Source organism: Lepisma saccharinum, chromosome 6 (assembly GCF_977018435.1).
Source record: "Lepisma saccharinum chromosome 6, izLepSacc3.1, whole genome shotgun sequence".
NCBI lineage: Eukaryota > Metazoa > Arthropoda > Insecta > Zygentoma > Lepismatidae > Lepisma > Lepisma saccharinum.
In genome coordinates this window covers 5,544,370-5,551,511 of record NC_139234.1, presented here as the reverse complement: position 1 = coordinate 5,551,511, position 7,142 = coordinate 5,544,370, and the positions used below count along the sequence as shown (strand labels likewise).

The 7,142-nt window shown below is 39.9% G+C and overlaps 1 protein-coding gene across 1 annotated transcript in view; it reads left to right on the top strand.

Annotated features, from left to right (window-relative positions):
- Positions 1–7,142, top strand: part of S6KL (ribosomal protein S6 kinase like) — a 208,766-nt gene that overhangs the window by 109,460 nt on the left and 92,164 nt on the right. The gene's annotated exons all lie outside the window — the stretch shown is intronic.

Below are 7,142 nucleotides of genomic sequence, written 5' to 3'. Positions count from 1 at the left end.
GTTCTTTTTCCGAAGTGAAGTTCGAGGTTCTAGTTTCGAATCCCGACCTGGGTGTTCCTTAGTGTTCTTTCATCAGTTAATCTCATCGTCCTCCTTTCCGTCATGGTTAGCCTAAAGAGCCAGAAGAGCTACGTAAAGACGAAAAGTCAAGTACAGTGCGGCGGGTGTTTTGGAGTTGCGGTGAAGTGAATTTAGTTTCGCAACTTAATTTCCAGCACCGTAGGGGCCTCCAATCCGTGAGTCTCGTCGGACCACATAGAATTTACTGGTCGTATTTATGTACCGATATGGTAACCACGGTGAAAATGTCATGACGATGTGTGGATTTTCCTGGTCCTACGGTGATATATGGATGCCATTGTGGTGAAACTGTCAATATAGGTATGCTCGTGGCGCATAGTAATCCCCGGGAATTGAAACCAAAAATCGTGTAATTTCTTTCTTTTCCCAAGAATGCTAGACTGAATACATATTTAATTTATTTATCGTCGCTTTTCTGCCACTTTGGCTAATCGCGAAGATAAGAATGAATGGTGATAAGATGAAACTGGTGAAATGAAAATTATCACAAACACACATGGACACGACAGAACGCAAGACCCCCAAAAGGATTATCCTGACGCCAGAGCCTCGTTTGCCTGCATTATGTAGTACATGTAAGAGAGGTTGACATTCAGAAAGGGTCCCCCTTCCACACACACACGCACACATATGACGTATATAAAATTATGTGTCATAATAATAATCTGTGCTATCCCGTTATCGACGAATGTAAGCATGCCTGCATATTACTAATATTACCAATAATATAGCAATCAAATATTTCTATGAGGAGCGTGTAACTTAGTGCGAAATTCTGCCCATTTTTTTTATTTTGATTTTTGTGTATACAAAGGCATAATTCGTATATGCCCTTGTATGCAGTTTCTTTTTCCAGTGCAATTGTTTTTTTTACAAAAAACACAGTTATATACATTAGCTATGGAGGCGTATGAAGCAACTGGCTCATTCATAAGACATATGCAATTTTATAACGGATCGGTAGAATATCTGCTATGAATATTCGTTAATTTTATCTAGGTAGTTCATCAGTATCGATAAGAAAGTCATACCGGCTCATCGTATTATTATTATTACTAGCTTATTACCACCGTAGTACCATTGTAGAAATCAGTGAATATCGTATGGATACATTATTTTTATTAGTGTTGATGCACTTGGAGTAATATTTTAGTAAAGTGCCTTACTTCCTGTTTGATTTTTGATTACTATGGTGACAAAATAACCTATTTCTTTGTTTTATTTTTTTTAAATCCAAATTGTTGAAAACTGCATCCTAAGTATTTTATATAAATTATTTTCCTTGTACGGTTTGACCTTCTGTGGAGTTCAGGGCTAATGCTTATGTTATCCCCCCCTTCCAATTCTCCCCCCTCCAGCTTCTTAAATCGGATTATCATCAAGACGAATTTAGAGATAAAAAGCGACGTAAAATAGCCAGATTCAAAACCAACGGCTCTGGAACTCGCACATCCTCATCAGCAGATCACGATAGCTCAGATCGAGAATTTTGTGGAGCCATATTTTCACCCCATCCTTACTCCCCCAATGTGCGTTCATGTCACGGTGCAATACACAAGGGATATTTTTACCTTTTCTCATCGATAAATTAAATCGTTTCTGTTGATATTTGGTTCTACATCTTCCAATGTTTGTTTGTTTGTTTGTTCATTTTGTGTCGTTCCCGTTTAGCCCAATGGTTAGCGATTTCGATGACGGTGCTATTTGCTTTGGGAACGTCAGACTTTCTGTATTATTAATAATAATAATACATTTTCTTCATTAAGCGGGCGAGGTTCAGCCAATGGCTGCTCTGCCACCTAACCCTTGTCAATATGATAATACATATAAGATAAGATAAACTGCGTATGGAGCAGTAAGCCAAATGTAAAATAATACACAGATACAAAAAGAAAAAATACATAGAAATTAGTTGCATACAATAAAAAAGTGTAACTACAAATACAAAAGACAATAGTAATAATAATACAATTCCATACAGTGAGTGACTTGATACATTCAGTTTGTGCCCCGAGTCTGCCATTGTTCCATTAACAGCAGATCTTTTCCTTTACCTTTGAAGTTGAATGGGTTGATTACACTTGCGATGTTCGCAGGCAATGCATTCCATGCTTTGGGAGCCGAATAGGAGAAAGATGATTTGTAGGCTATGGTAGAATGATGGGGTAAATCGAAATTAAGCATAGCTTAGCCGTGCCGTACGAGAAACGTACTTACCTGAGGAGTGGGGTGGGGCTCACAGGCCCACACTTTTTTAATCATTAAGATTCAAGAAACCATTTTGTCATTGAATCACTGCTTCCTTTGTTGATATTATATTTGAAGTTATTTATTAGTTATGATAATTATAAAAATTATCATCATTAATAAGAAAGAATAACCAATTATTGCATGAGTGTCACACACATATTTTACTTCACTAAAACTCACAAGAAAATATATAATTTTTTATTAATATATTTTTGTTTATAGAGGTGTAGTTCTTCATTAATTATAATAAGTACCAAAATTACCATCATTACCAACCAATTGCACACTCTCATTGGCATGAGTGACTAATAACACGCTTAGAAATGGCGCCTGATAGGCCCACCTAGTATATTTTGCCTTTTATTTAATGTACAGTAATATTTTTATGAACAAAAGTAAAACAGAAATATTGGGAACACCCTAGGGAACAATGTAATTTATTTTCAATTTTTTATAAAAATTTTAACAGTTGAAGTATCGAAAAAATAGATGTGGTGGGCCTGACAGCCCCCTCGGGTAAGCTGGGGTTAATCCAGCTCTGTAAATGAAATCGTATGCCTAAAAACAGTCACGTCGGTGCACACATATCCTGGCGTATTAGGCAACCCGTCCGTTTCTTGCTTGTAGCGGGCTGCATGACCGTAAGGGGTCTGGTACTTCCGTTGGATCGAATTGAATCTTACATTGCTTATCAAGGCTGTTGACGACAAAACTAGCTACCAAACTCGTTTTCCTGCCTAGGGAGGCGAGCCTTTATAAATCCAGACGAGAACGAGCCAGACGTCTGTAATATGGAGACTATACCGATACTTTGGTAGACTGGCACGTGACATTTTTGAACATACCAACCGGATATCTCCTGCTTGTCGTAATTGCAAAGTTAATCCATTAGTGGCAACTGCGAAACTGTTTTATTTGGTTGCATACACTAAGGATAAAATTATGTTATTCGACGGGCCGTAGCTTCGAAACACGGCGTTGAACAAAAGAAACTTCATCAAAACAAGTTGTTTGCTTTAACGAATTCAAAGACTTTACACGCTGTGATAATTTGAGTTGTGTCACGCTGTATATCAGCGTTATTATTATTATTGAAGATTTGGCAGCACCCTAAAAATAATCCTGGCCACGTCCCTGTATGGTACCAGGCAACAAGATTTAGTCGAAAACTCCGTCTTACTTTTTGCACGTCACAGTACGTGCAAGCAGAGGATGTCCATTGGGTGTTGTTATAATAACAGACGTGCCTCTATAATAGCCTCGCGAATGAAACTGAGCGAGAAGTTAGCAGTTAACTTCGCCCTGCTCGGCCCTGCTTAATTTTCCTCCTGCGACGCATAACTTCCATCCACGCTCGTTGCAAGGAGTTCCGCTTTATTCCTCTGCAAGCAGTTGGCTCGCTAAGTTTTTGACCCTTAATAGCATGGGAGTTCTTCAGCTCCTTCTGGTGAGCGTAAGGACGGACGACTCTGCAGTGTAAGGGGTGTCATCTCCCTTGCCCCTATCTCCGAAAGCTCTGCACGCATTCTGTCCTGTAAGACTTGAACCGCACGTGTTACGTCAGAGCTAATAAGGGTGGACGTGCGTACGAACAGAACTTTTCTCTTTTGATAACATCCATCTCGTTTTCATATCTCATATCCCTGGCTGTGGCGAAGGGTCTTAGTAACAGAAACGGCATTCATTCTCATCTCCATCTCGCCCTTCAACTTTAACGTTCGTTGCCCAGCTAAGGGTCGTGTTGTTATTATAAAGTTTTCAGTTTTTATCCATGGGTGTCCTTCGGAGGCATTCAAAACTCTACCTCTCTTACACGTAGTGCTTGTTTGTTTGTTTCAGTTTGTTTTTCAGTCCACTTTATGCATAGAAAGGCTAATTGGGACTGGACCCATAGTTTAAAGTAAGATCCAAACGATTATGTGCTTATTTAGTGTAGAAATGCAGTAAATTTTTAAAAAAGTTGACTTGCTTTACATGATGCCCCAAACCGCAAGGCTCTACGTCGAATAGTTTCCTCACAATTGTAATTTTGAATGTGGACATGTAATGGCAATATAAATGGTTTGTAAATATAGTCTTGTTTTTGCTTAATTACCTATCGAAACTTACTTTCTGGATAAACTTCGTATATGATAATCCTCAGAAGAAAACGTCTTGTGATGGATCCATTTTCTTTACGGCATGATGCATGTAGCAGCCGACTATTTGATGAAGGGACCGGGGACGTTGCGTCATTTAAGAAACGCGCCACCATTGGCTGTTGCGATTAGCCATGCCCACAGTTGCGATTTCCACGTGGATTTTGTAAATAAGTGTCCCGAGTTGAAATCGAAAATGAAGCATACCTAGCGCTAGTTCTCTGTCATTTCATCTATTTCCCGCTCCTTCTCGTCGTTACTATCGAGTAGGAAAGGCGACAGAAAATAACCAAAGTACGATGAAGTGTAATAAAATTAACTTCACCAAAGAAGAGTAAATGAAATTGCCAATTATCCAACTATGCGACACCAATAAATATTTCACATTCCTGCAGTAGAAAAGGCCAGGACAACGTGCAAGTTTTCCATTACGTTTATCGGCATCAGGACTGTATATTCGCCAATAGGGGTCGCCGTTCGAATCCCGGACTGGACATGGTCGTTCTTTTTCCTTCATCAATTTCATCAACTCATATCACTTATCCTCATCTTCGCATCTAGACAAAAGTGGCTTAAAGTGAAGTAAAATGAACCAAATCAATCAATAAATCAAACGAAAAGTTGCTGCCTAATAGATTAACTGAGGCGCCGAATTAAAAAAAGTAAGTCGCATTTTGCGATTTGCTAACTTCCAACACCTTGCGATGTGTATGTGGGGAGGGGAGCAGCCGTATGTTAAAAAATTCAGTAGCAATAATAATTATTATGAAATAATAATAATCTAATATTGCTATACTTCTAGGATGTTCGGAAAAAAGCATATAAGTCAAAAATGTAATTTTACAGCAGACAGTTATCTTTGTTTATTATTTTAATAGCAAACATTAGACATGATATACATATACATACTGTTTAGAACCTTTACACGTTCCAAATACAAAATTATACTTATAATACTTTATTTAAATGATTCAGTGGGATTTAAATGAAAACAACATAAGCAGTTTGTGACTTACGTGCCTTTTCCCGACGGTAGCCGGACAATTGCGATGGCGGACAATTGAGATGACGGACAACTGCAATGAACACAGTTAGAAGTGGAAGGGCGGGTGGACAATTGCGATGACATTAAATCTTCTATCAAATTGAAGGGTGACTTAACACCCCGTACAATACCTCTTACAAGAGAATTATGTGAAATATTGATATTTTCGGCTGAGAATTTGGTTCAATCAAGTTTTTGAACATGGGCTAGAGCCAACAGACCACCTTTTGAAGTCACCCGTTTCCTCATATGTGCGAATGCACTTCGCAACTCTCTCGTCGATTTTAATGTCACGCTTCTTACTTTTCTGACTTTCTAGATTAAGTTCCATCCGCATGTACTTGATGTTGATGTCTTCTGCTTGGCTCTTGAGGCAGGCCAGAACTTCATGAATTTTTGGATGCGGTCTTCCAAGCCATCTATTTATTTTGTTCTTCCAACCTTCTAAGGTAAAAAAAAAAAGGTAAAGTGTTCCCCTGTGCTTAGCACCACGCCATGAAGGCGTATAGGGGGTGTGGGGGTAACGCCCCACACTTTCTTGATCCGGTCGTGAGTGGGGGTGATGTGATCAGCATCACGCCCCTGACCGCCTTTACCCCCCAGGGTTTCCCCCAGGTACCCATGTTATTCGACGCTGGGTAGGCGCCGGGGCCGCTTCCACCGTTAGAAAAGTTCCCGGATTTGAACCGGCCGGGGATCGAACCCGGGACCTTTAGCATGGTAGTCAGACGCGTTACCGACTGAGCCACCGCGGCATTATTAGTTCTGTGGCGCCTTTGGTTAGGTTAGGTCAGGTCCTGATCGTGGGAATTGTCCTACCATTAATTTGTAAAATGACCTTCACCGTAAAAAATAATCGCAATTGTCCGTGATTTTGGTTTCATCGCAATTGTCCTAGATTCTTCCTATTATTATTTGTAGTAGCATATCCCTGGAGATATACTTGTACTCGATGCATCATAATATGAGCGGATATCCGAAACAACTGTTTTTGTTTATATTTTTCACATTTCAAACCATTAAGTGACTGAAAAGTTCGATAACATTCTTGTCACCGTACAACACCGACATACTTTCACAGCACGTAGAACACATCAAGACGAACAAATTTTCTTTCTAACTTGGTGAGGCCTCGTTTATATGCTGCTAGCCCTACTTAGAAAGTACAGAATTGTCTATCCTTGATGTTTGCAACCATGCCGTACGATTCAGGGTTGCCACTGACAGTTATACTTTTTCTCTTGTGAAGCCATCTCAGTCTCCGCCATTTCCACAGACTAGCCATAGAATATGGGGGGCTTCTTACTGAAAAAAATTGTTAACAAACATTGTGTAGCAAACGACCCAATGCGTTCTTGAAGCGAGGAAAAGATTCGAGCGAGAACACGATATCGGTTACACAGACTTGACTGAAACGAATAATGTAGCGACCGTCGAAGGGTTTTTAAAGGACGGATGTTCTCGCCAATTCTCCTTTCATCCTCTTCGTCGCGGTTAGCCTGGAGAGACACGAGAGAGGTACGAGAATGGGAAGTTGTGCGGAGTTCTGATGGTGGAAAAACCATGGAAGGGACTAAGCACGAGAGGAATAAGTGCGACACGGAGAAAGCGCGAAGCTAATAAATGCG